The sequence below is a fragment of the Protopterus annectens genome, chromosome 12.part0 (genome assembly GCF_019279795.1).
Source record: "Protopterus annectens isolate FY-2018-M chromosome 12.part0, PAN1.0, whole genome shotgun sequence".
In the NCBI taxonomy this organism is placed as follows: domain Eukaryota; kingdom Metazoa; phylum Chordata; order Ceratodontiformes; family Protopteridae; genus Protopterus; species Protopterus annectens.
The window spans coordinates 128,747,242-128,760,329 of record NC_056746.1 but is presented as its reverse complement, the minus strand read 5'-3'; positions in this window follow the sequence as shown (position 1 = coordinate 128,760,329).

Genomic DNA, 13,088 nt, shown 5'->3' with positions numbered 1-13,088 from the left:
TCACATATCCCAGAGGTGTATATTAGTAGTAACATTAAGTGGAAAGGACTGCAATGCATGATCTTCAGGGCCTGTCCAGAGTGTGTTTGTTGTGGACTGACTGTGTTGTGAGGTCTGTGTAATGCCTTTGTGCCACCTCACTTGTATGTATCTGTCTGTGTGTGCATGCATGTGCGCGCATGCATGTGTGTGTGTGTGTGTGTGTGTGTGTGTGTGTGTGTGTGTGTGTGTTTGTATGTGTGTGCGCACATGTGTGTGTGTATACCAGCAAACCTTATAGTGCAGGAATTAATTTACATATGTTGTCTTCCCCTCACAGGTGGACATGGTGGTCGTGGTCCCTCCCAGTCAGAATCTGATGTCAGTGTCTCTGCAGACTCTGACAATGATGGTGGTCCTATTGAGGCACAGGTGGGGTTGTCAGGGGCTGAATCTTTGCCATTGGTTGGCATCCCAGAGTCATCCATAATGTCCCTGTACACAGTCACAATGCCCACACATACCCTGTCACCAGCAGCCACAGATAATGTACAGTTGGTGGGCAGTGGCATGGAACAGGCCAGTGTGGTGACTATGGCAAGTGTGAGTGTAGACACTAGCTATAGCCTTAGTGTAGGTGAGGTCTCACACAGGTGCTGCTGCCCATCAACCAGCTATTGCAAGTGCCACAGCAGCTGTCACCATATGCATGGTTCTGTCATGGATGCACAGGAACTTAGTGAACATAACACCAGACAAATACTCAGGGCCTTGGATACAACTCTTCCTGGCTTACATGTTGACATACATGACCTTGCTGAGGCCACATGTCAAAATACTGCGATCATGAATAGATGGTGGGGTGAGACCTTGGCAATCCTCGACCATGGAATGTCTGTGCTGCAGCATTTGGTGGGAGATGTGTGTCGGCCATGTGGACATAGGTCAGCACCAGCATCAGCTGAGAGTCTACGTGGCCATGCACCTTCACAATCTCATAGTGGCAGTACCATCAGCACTGCCGAAGGGTGGGTGCTGTTCAGACCATAGTAGGCCAAGGGCATGTGGTCCTGGCTAGTCCTGTCAGGGACATGGATCCAGCAGACAGCAGTCAACATCAGGGAGTAGTACTGCATCTGGCCTTGAGCCTGGTGGTGCCAGTGAGACCCCTGGCAGGACCAGTTCATGTGTCCGTGACCAGAGATGGTGAACTGTACACCCTGCCATGTACAATCCGCAGCTGTCCAACATGCCCCTGTGTAGGGAAGCCACATGGTGTGACTGTGTGCATACAAACACACACACACATCACCATCACAGTCAGGTCACCACCAGACACATGCACACCACCTCTGCACAGCCCATTCATAGAACACCCATCCAAACACACACACACATGATGTCAACTGTATAGCCCAGCCTAGAACTCTGGCAAACCCACACAACACCCTGCGCGTATGACACCTGTGCCACATCCCTGTCATCCATACCACCAATGCAGGGAGATGCTAATATGGTTCTGATGCACAGGGGGAATTAAGTATTATTTAGCTATGTAATGCTGTGTAAGGTGCTGTCAGCTGGCATTTGTAATGGGTACATGTCAGAGTGTGTGCACCTTTTCAGCCATGATGCATTATTGGTGTTAGTAATGCTGACTGAATGTAGTCTCACATGCAGTATTCTGTTTGTGGTCTAGGTGTCTGTATGTAAGCAGGATGTGGCCCTGCAGACATTGCCAATGAGGGGTATGGCAGAGTGGTAAATACATTGAATGTGTCATAGACGAGGTACAGCTGTATATGTACACATTTACTAGGTCTGTGTAACAGTTATTGCATGTGCCACTGAGCTTAAACGGCTGAGGGGTGTATACAGGTAAGTTTTTGGTGGTTGACATCAGCAGCTCTTGTAACGTGGACATTGGTAAGTGTAGTGGGTGGAATACACCTCAGAGTAGTAAAACCCACACCCGAGAGGATATTGTGTCAACCAAACACACAGAGAATACTGTTCACACACACACACATGCACACACACACACACACACACACACACACACACACACACACACACACACACACACACACACCCACACACACACGCACATGCGAGTGCACATGCACAGGATCACAGTTGCCATTGTTAGGTTTGGAACCCCTACACATGTAGATAGTGGTACTTCAGTGTTATGTGGTTATCGCAGGTGGCATGGAACTAATAGTGTGATGACTATCCCATGGTACCTGTAAAGTGAAAAACATTACATGCCCTTCTGAGGTATGGCAAAGGAGGATGTACTGGGTGAGAAAGGACTCATTATACTATCACCTATGAGTCTACCCACTCACAAACACTGCTATACACACCAATGCACACAAACACACATTTGCCAATACTGACATTAGCAGTCCTCCCTATCATGTTATGCATTCCAAACAGTTATATGGCTGTTGCATGTGGCATTGGGCTTATAGGACTAAAGAGTTTCTTCAGATACCTCTACTGTACATGTAAACAGCAGCCTTTATAAAGTGGACCTTGAGAAGTGTACTGGGAGTACCATGGCCTAAAATTGTAAACAATGGCCACACCAATAGTTATAGATCTCACTGAAACACACACTTAATTGCCAGGACTGAGATTAAAACCCCTACATATCTAGTTATTTTTACTACAATATTATGCATTTATCACACACTCCACGAAGGTTACAGGGCAAAGAGTGTCCCAAGGTAATTCTAAGGTGAACAATATCACCATGCCTTGTAAAGTATGTCAATGGGAGATGTTCTGGGTGAGAATGGACTCACAATACTTTAACCTACAGTTATACACACTTACAAACACAAATACAATCATACACACATTTGCCAGGACTGAGAATAGCAGCCCTGCCCATCTTGTTAGTCAGCCCATACTGTTACATAATTCCTGCATGAGGCACAGGGCTTATTGGGCTGAAGAATGTCAACAGATACCTCTATGGTTGATGAAGACAGTGAGCCTTGTAAAGTGGACCTTGGGACATGTACTGGGAGTACCATGGTCTAGAAATGTAGAATCCACCCCCCCATTGGATATAGTTTTCATTCAAACACATACAAAGGTTACACTCCTCACACACACACACACACACACACACACACACACACACACACACACACACACACACACGCACACAGGCACACATGCACACATGCACACACACACACACACACACACACACACACACACACACACACACACACACACACACACACACACACACACACACACACACACACACACACACACACACACACACATTTGTCATGACTGAGATTAGATCCTCTACCTATCTAGTTATTGTTACTACTGTGTTATACATTTATTGCATGCACCACTGAGCATGCAAGGTGCAGATTATCCACAGTTCATCTAATGTGAACATCACCAGCCCTTGTAAAGTATGGCAATGGGCAGTGTACTGTGACAGTGAGTCCTCAAAATACTGTATCCTACATATATAAACACAAACACTTACACACACACACACACACACACACACACACACACACACACACACACACGCACACACGCACACAGGCACACATGCACACATGCACACACACACACACGCACACACACACACACACACACACACACACACACACACACACACACACACACACACACACACACACATTTGTCATGACTGAGATTAGATCCTCTACCTATCTAGTTATTGTTACTACTGTGTTATACATTTATTGCATGCACCACTGAGCATGCAAGGTGCAGATTATCCACAGTTCATCTAAGGTGAACATCACCAGCCCTTGTAAAGTATGGCAATGGGCAGTGTACTGTGACAGTGAGTCCTCAAAATACTGTATCCTACATATATAAACACAAACACTTACACACACACACACACACACACACACACACACACACACACACACACACACACACACACACATGCACACACACAGTCTCACATTTTCCAAGGATCAGATGAGAACCTCTATCTATCTAGTTATTGGTACTATAGTGTTATGCTGGTACCACACACATCACAGGGCTTGTAGGCTGAAGAGTGTCCCTAGATACCTGTAAAGGGAATAACATCACCAGCCCTTGTGATGTATGGTGTACAGGGTGAAAAGGGCCTTAAACTACTTTCAACTAGATGTTTACACACTCACAGACACTTTTATACACACTAATACACATGCATGTACACACACACACACACACACACACACACACACACACACACACACACACACACACATATGCCAGTACTGAGATCCATAGGTTCATAGGTGTGTGATAGGCAAATGGCCATATGGCCTTTATAACCCTAACCCATAGTATTACCCTGGCATCGTGCCACCTGACAGTATTCCCTACTGCGTCTGTCAAGTATAGCCCGTGGAGTGATCCCGATGGTGAGATTTCTATTCCTCATCCACTCATCCAGATTTCTCTTGCAGAGGTCCAGTGAGGTGCCCTGGTTGACATGTATGTGAAGTCTATTCCATAGTGTGGCCAGTCTCTGGGTTATGAACCTGTCCCTCCAGCATGTTCTGTTGATTGTGTAAATGGGGTTGAGGTCTCTGGGGCATGTGGTGCAGACAGACTGGGTTTCTTTAAGATGTAGCATGCCTAACAGAGCTTGGTCAGACATGGCTTTGAAAGTCAAGCAGAGATCTCCTCTAAGTAGCCAATATGAGACAGACAATAGTTGGAGTTATTGGAGTCTGTCCATATAGCACAAGTGTTTAAGGCTTAGGATACTCTTTATGAGATACCTTTGCAACCTCTCCAGTTGTTGCAGGTGTCTAGTGAGGTACATGACAAATGAGCCATTGTACACGATGATTAGCCTAATGAGGGAAGAGTAGAGGGAGACAATGACCTTTTTCTTCCTGGATGCAACACCCTTAGTAATGCGATGTGCCACATAGAAGGACTTTCTGACAACAGTGGCATTGTGGTGGTCAACAGAGAGGTCGCTGTCAACCTGTGTTCCCAGATCTCTTATAATGACATCTGTGTTCAGTGGACTACCATTGATGTGGTGATTCATGGGAACCAAGTTGTTCCCTTAAAGGGGATGGTGACACATTCTCTGGCATTGAGCTTAAGTCTTGAGTTCTGACAACAGTTGTAGGTCTCAGTGAGGCCTTTCTGCAGGATGTTGACATCACTTGGGGAGGAAAAAATAGCACCCACCTTGCAGTCATCTGCAAACATTGTCAGCCAGAGTCCCTTTGTGTTGTGCTGGACTTCAGATGCATGGATACTGAACATGGGGGGACCCAGGACCAGACCCTGTGGTACTCCACTCCTGACTGGTTGGCAGTCTGGCATGGAGACTGCTGCTTTCACACTGTGGGCTCTATCTGTGAGCCGGATTGCAACCCACCTAGTGATATAGAGGTTGATGCCTAAATGAGTGCGTTTGTCTATGATTCCTGAGTGGGGAATGGTATCAAAGGATTAGAAGCTCTGCCTATCTTGTTATTTATTACATACTGTCACATAGTTATTTCACATAGCACAGAGCATATAGAGTTGCAGAGTGTCTACAACTACCTCTACAGTGGATGACAACAGTAGGCCTTGTAAAGTGGACATTGGGACATGTAGTGGGAGGACCACAACAAAGAATTGCAAATAGTTCCCAATCACACACAGGACACTATTCTCTCTCTCTCTCTCTCTCTCACACACACACACACACACACACACACACACACACACACACACACACACACACACACACACACGCACACACACATACACACACACACACACGCACATTCAGCAGGACTGGGATTAGAATCCCTATCTTTCTAGTTATTGTTACTACAGTGTTAGTGTATTTATTGCACGCATGCCTCTCAACCTCTTAGAACAAAAAATCTGGACAAAGCCTAAAATGATGGAGGGACAAATAGGGGCAGATTTTAAATATTACTTTTACAAACTTAGAAAGTTGATGGAGTAATATGTTTTGCATTAGCATGAATTGTCTGAAGGATGTGGAATCTTAAACTCAAATGTTTGTCATTATTTAATGACTTCAATCCTCAGCTATCTGCTAGAAAATACAGATTTTAGGAGGAACACGCCAAAAATATGAGGCAAAAATCTGGACATTCTGTGAAAATCTGTACAGTTGAGAGGTGCACCTGCCATGGAGGTTATAGGGTGAAGGGTGTCCCAAGGTACTTCTAAGGTGTGGGACATCACCAGCCCTTGTAAAGTATGGTAATGGGAGATCTACTTGGTGAGAAAGGCCACAAAATACTTTAACCAACAGATATACACACTTACAAACACAAATACACTCACACACACATTTGTCAGAACTGAAAGTAGAACCCCTACCAAACTAGCAATTTGTACTAGAGTATCACACAGCTATCGCATGCACCATAGAGCTTATAAGGCTGAGGGCTGCCCAAAGATAGTTCTAAAGTGACTGACATCAGCTGGACTGCTAATGTGAGGCAATGGGTAGTGTACTGGGTGTGAATGGTCTCAAAATCTTCAGCCTACAAACCAACACATATTTTTATATTTGCAAGGACTGAAATTAGAACCTCTACCAAATTAGTTATTTATACTATAGTGTTAGGCAGATATCACACATGCCACAGAGCTTATAGTGCTGAGGGCTGCCCAAAGGTACTTCTAAGGTGACCAACATCAGCAGGACTGCTAAAGTAGGGCAATGGGAAGTGTATGGGTGTGAATGGGCTCAAAATCTTCAACCTACAAACAAACACACATTTTTATATTTGCCACGATTGAAATGACAACCTCTACCAAATTAGTTATGTGTACTATATTGTTAAACAGATATCACATCTGCCACAGAGGTTATATGGTTGAGGGCTGCCGAAAGGTACTTCTAAGGTGACTGACATCAGCAGGACTGCTAAAGTAGGGCAATGGTAAGTGTACTGCGTGGGAAAGGACTAAAACACTTATTTCCACACACACACACACACACACACACACACACACACACACACACACACACACACACACACACACACCCATTTGTCATGACTGAGATTAGAACCCCTACCTATCTCATTATTGTTACTACTGTGTTATACATTTATTGCATGCACCACTGAGCGTATAGGGTGCAGAGTGTCCCACGGTTCTTCTAAGGTGAACATCACCAGCCCTTGTAAAGTATGGCAATGGGCAGTGCAATGTGAGAGTGAGTCATCAAAATACTGTATCATACATATATACACAAACACTTACACACACACACACACACACACACACACACACGCACACACACACACACACACACACACACACACACACACACACACACACACACACACACACACACGCACATGCGAGTGCACATGCACAGGATCACAGTTGCCATTGTTAAATTTGGAACCCCTACCCATGTAGATAGTGGTACTTCAGTGTTATGTGGTTATCGCAGGTGGCATGGAACTAATAGTGTGATGACTATTCCATGGTACATGTAAAGTGAAAAACATCACATGACCTTGTGAGGTATGGCAATGGAGGATGTACTGGGTGAGAGAGGACTCATTATACTATCACCTATGAGTCTACCCACTCACAAACACTGCTATACACACCAATGCACACAAACACACATTTGCCAATACTGACATTAGCAGTCCTCCCTATCATGTTATGCATTCCATACAGTTATATGGCTGTTGCATGTGGCATTGGGCTTATAGGACTAAAGAGTGTCTTCAGATACCTCTACTGTACATGTAAACAGCAGCCTTCATAAAGTGGACCTTGAGAAGTGTCCTGGGAGTACCATGGCCTAAAATTGTAAACCATGGCCACCAAATAGTTATAGATCTCACTGAAACACACTTAATTGCCAGGACTGAGATTAGAACCCCTTCATATCTAGTTATTTTTACTACAATATTATTCATTTATCACACACTCCACGAAGCTTACAAGGCAAAGAGTGTCCCAAGGTAATTGTAAGGTGAACAATATCACCAAGCCTTGTAAAGTATGTCAATGGGAGATGTTCTGGGTGAGAATGGACTCACAATACTTTAACCTACAGTTATACACACTTACAAACACAAATACAATCATACACACATTTGCCAGGACTGAGAATAGCAGCCCTGCCCATCTTGTTAGTCAGCCCATACTGTTACATAATTCCTGCATGAGGCACAGGGCTTATTGGGCTGAAGAATGTCTACAGATACCTCTATGGTTGATGAAGACAGTGGGCCTTGTAAAGTGGACCTTGGAACATGTACTGGGAGTACCATGGCCTAGAAATGTAGAATCCACCCCCCCATTGGATATAGTTTTCATTCAAACACATACAAAGGTTACAGTCCTCACACACAAACATACACACACACACACACACACACACACACACACACACACACACATTTGTCATGACTGAGATTAGATCCTCTACCTATCTAGTTATTGTTACTACTGTGTTATACATTTATTGCATGCACCACTGAGCATGTAGGGTGCAAATTGTCCATGGTTCATCTAAGGTGAACATCACCAGCCCTTGTAAAGTATGGCAATGGGCAGTGTACTGTGACAGTGAGTCCTCAAAATACTGTATCCTACATATATAAACACAAACACTTACACACACACACACACACACACACACACACACACACACACACACACATATGCCAGTACTGAGATCCATAGGTTCATAGGTGTGTAATAGGCAAATGGCCATATGGCCTTTATAACCCTAGCCCATAGTATTACCCTGGCATCGTGCCACCTGACATTATTCCCTACTGCGTCTGTCAAGTATAGCCCGTGGAGTGATCCCCATGATGAGATTTCTATTCCTCATCCACTCATCCAGATTTCTCTTGCAGAGGTCCAGTGAGGTGCCCTGGTTGACATGTATGTGAAGTCTATTCCATAGTGTGGCCAGTCCCTGGGTTATGAACCTGTCCCTCCAGCATGTTATGTTGATTGTGTAAATAGGGTTGAGGTCTCTGGGGCATGTGGTGCAGACAGACTGGGTTTCTTTAAGATGTAGCATGCCTAACAGAGCTTGGTCAGACATGGCTTTGTAAGTCAAGCAGAGATCTCCTCTAAGTAGCCAATATGAGACAGACAATAGTTGGAGTTATTGGAGTCTGTCCATATAAGACAAGTGTTTAACGCTTAGGATCCTCTTTGTGAGATACCTTTGCAACCTCTCCAGTTGTTGCAGGTGTCTAGTGAGGTACATGCCAAATGGGCAATTGTGCTTGATGACTAGCCTAATGAGGGAAGAGTAGAGGGAGACAATGACCTCTTTCTTCCTGGATGCAACACCCTTAGTAATGTGATGTGCCACATAGAAGGACTTTCTGACAACAGTGGCACTGTGGTGGTCAACAGAGAGGTCGCTGTCAACCTGTGTTCCCAGATCTCTTATAATGACATCTGTGTTCGGTGGACTACCAGTGATTCATGGGAACCAAGTTTTTCCCAAAGGGGATGATGATGACACATTTTCTGGCATTAAGTTTAAGTCCAGGGTTCTGACAAAAGTTGTAGGTCTCAGTGAGGCCTTTCTGCAGGATGTTAACATCACTTGGGGAGGGAAAAATAGCACCCACCCTGCAGTCATCTGCAAACATTGTCAGTCAGAGTCCCTTCAAGTTGTGCTGGACTTCAGATGCATGGATACTAAACATGAGGGGACCCAGGACCAGACCCTGTGGTACTCCACTCCTGACTGGTTGGCAGTCTGGCATGGAGACTGCTGCTTTCACACTGTGGGCTCTATCTGTGAGCCTGATTGCAACCCAGCTAGTGATATAGGGGTTGATGCCTAAATGAGTGTGTTTATCTATGATTTCTGAGTGCGGAATGGTATCAAAGGATTAGAAGCTCTGCCTATCTTGTTATTTATTCCATACCTTTACATAGTTATTTCACATGGCACAGAGCTTATAGAGTTGCAGAATGTCTACAACTACCTCTACAGTGGATGACAACAGTAGGCCTTGTAAAGTGGACATTGGGAACCGTTTGCAATTTTTTGTTGTGGTCCACCCACTACATGTCCCAATCACACACAGGACACTATTATCTCTCTCTCACACACACACACACACACACACACACACACACACACACACACACACACACACACACACACACACACACACACAGACAAACACATGCACGCACATTTGCTAGGACTGAGATTAGAATCCCTATCTATCTAGTTATTGTTACTGCAGTGTTAGTGTACTTATCACAGGTGCCATGGAAGTTATAGGGTAAATGGTGCCCCAAGTTACTTCTAAGGTGTGGGACATCACCAGCCCTTGTAAAGTATGGTAATGGGAGATCTGCTTGGTGAGAAAGGCCACAAAATACTTTAACTAACAGATATACACACATACAAACATAAAAATACACTCACACACACATTTGCCAGAACTGAAAGTAGAACCCCTACCAAACTAGCAATTTGTACTAGAGTGTCACACAGGTATTGCATGCACCACATAGCTTATAAGGTTGAGGGCTGCCCAAAGGTACTTCTAAAGTGAGTGACATCAGCTGGACTGCTAATGTGAGGCAATGAGTAGTGTACTGGGTGTGAATGGTCTCAAAATCTTCAGCCTACAAACCAACACACTTTTTTATATTCACCAGGACTGAAATTAGAACCTCTACCAAATTAGTTATTTATACTATAGTGTTATGCAGATATCACATGTGCCACAGAGCTTATAGGGCTCAGGGCTGCCCAAATGTACTTCTAAGGTGACCAACATCAGCAGGACTGCTAAAGTGGGGCTATGGGAAGTATACTGGGTGTGAATGGGCTGAAAATCTACAACCTACAATCAAACACACATTTTTATATTTGCCAGGACTGAAATTAGAACCCCTACCAAATTAGTTATGTGTACTATAGTGTTACAAAGATATCACATGTGCCACACAGGTTATAGGGCTGAGGGCTGCTCAAAGGTACTTCTAAGGTGACTTACATCAGCAGGACTGCTAAAGTAGGGCAATGGGAAGTGTACTGGGTGGGAAAAGACTAAAAAACTTATTTCTGCACACACACACACACACACACACACACACACACACACACACACACACACACACACACACACACACATTTGTCATGACTGAGATTAGAACCCCTACCTATCTAGTTATTGTTACTACTTTGTTATACATTTATTGCATGCACAACTGAGCTTATAGGGTGCAGAGTGTCCCACGGTTCTTCTAAGGTGAACATCACCAGCCCTTGTAATGTATGGCAATATGCAGTGTACTGTGAGAGTGAGTCGACAAAATAATATATCCTACATATATACACACAAACACATACACAAACACACACACACATTTGTCATGACTGAGATTAGAACCCCTACCTATCTAGTTATTGTTACTACTGTGTTATACATTTATTGCATGCACAACTGAGCTTATAGGGTGCAGAGTGTCCCACGGTTCTTCTAAGGTGAACATCACCAGCCCTTGTAAAGTGTGGCAATGGGCAGTGTACTGTGAGAGTGAGTCATCAAAGTACTGTATCCTACATATATACACACAAACACTTACACAATCAAACACACACATACACACACACACACACACACACACACACACACACACACACACAAACACACACACACACACACACAGTCTCACATTTTCCAGGGATCAGATGAGAACCTCTACCTATCAAGTTATTGGTACTGTAGTGTTATGCTGGTACCACACACATCGCAGGGCTTGTAGGTTGAAGAGTGTACCAAGGTACCTGCAAAGTGAATAACATCACCAGTTCCTGTGATGTATGGTGTACAGAGTGAAAAGGGCCTCAAACTAATTTCACCTAGATGTTTATACACTCACAGACACTTTTATACACACTAATACACACACTCACACACACACACACACACACACACACACACACACACACACACACACACACACACACACACACACACACACACACACACACACACACACACACACACACACACACACGTATGCCAGTACTGAGATCCATAGGTTCATAGGTATGTAATAGGCAAATGGCCATAATGCCTTTATAACCCTATCCCATAGTATTACCCTGGCATCGTGCCACCTGACATTATTCCCTAGTGTGTCTATCAAGTATAGCCCGTGGAGCGATCCCCATGGTGAGATTTCTATTCCTCATCCACTCATCCTGATTTCTCTTGCAGAGGGCCAATGAGCTTCCCTGCTTGACATGAATGTTAAGTCTATTCCATAGCATGGCCAGTCTCTGGGTTATGAACCTGTCCATTCAGCATGTTCTGTTGATTGTGGAAATGGGGTTGAGGTCTCTGGGGCATGTGGTGCAGAAAGACTGGGTTTCTTTAAGATGTAGCATGCCTAACAGAGCTTGGTCAGACATGGCTTTGTAAGTCAAGCAGAAATCGCCTCTAAGTAGCCAATATGAGAAACAGAATAGTTGGAGTTATTGGAGTCGGTCCATATAGGACAAGTGTTTAAGGCTTAGGATCCTCTTTGTGCGATACCTTTGCAACCTCTCCAGTTGTTTCACGTGTCTAGTGAGGTACATGCCAAATGGGCCATTGTACTCGATGATTAGCCTAATGAGGGAAAAGTAGAGGGAGACAATTACCTTTTTCTTCCTGGAAGCAACACCCTTAGTAATGAGATGTGCCACATAGAAGGACTTTCTGACCACAGTGGCACTGTGGTGGTCAACAGAGAGGTTGCTGTCAACCTGTGTTCCCAGATCTCTTATAATGACATCTGTGTTCAGTGGACTACCATTGATGTGGTGATTCATGGGAACCAAGTTGTTCCCTTAAAGGGGATGGTGACACATTTTCTGGCATTGATCTTAAGTCCAGAGTTCTGACAACAGTTGTAGGTCTCAGTGAGGCCTTTCTGCAGGATGTTGACATCACTTGGGGAGGAAAAAATAGCACCCACCTTGCAGTCATCTGCAAACATTGTCAGCCAGAGTCCCTTTGTGTTGTGCTGGACTTCAGATGCATGGATACTGAATATGGGGGGACCCAGGACCAGACCCTGTG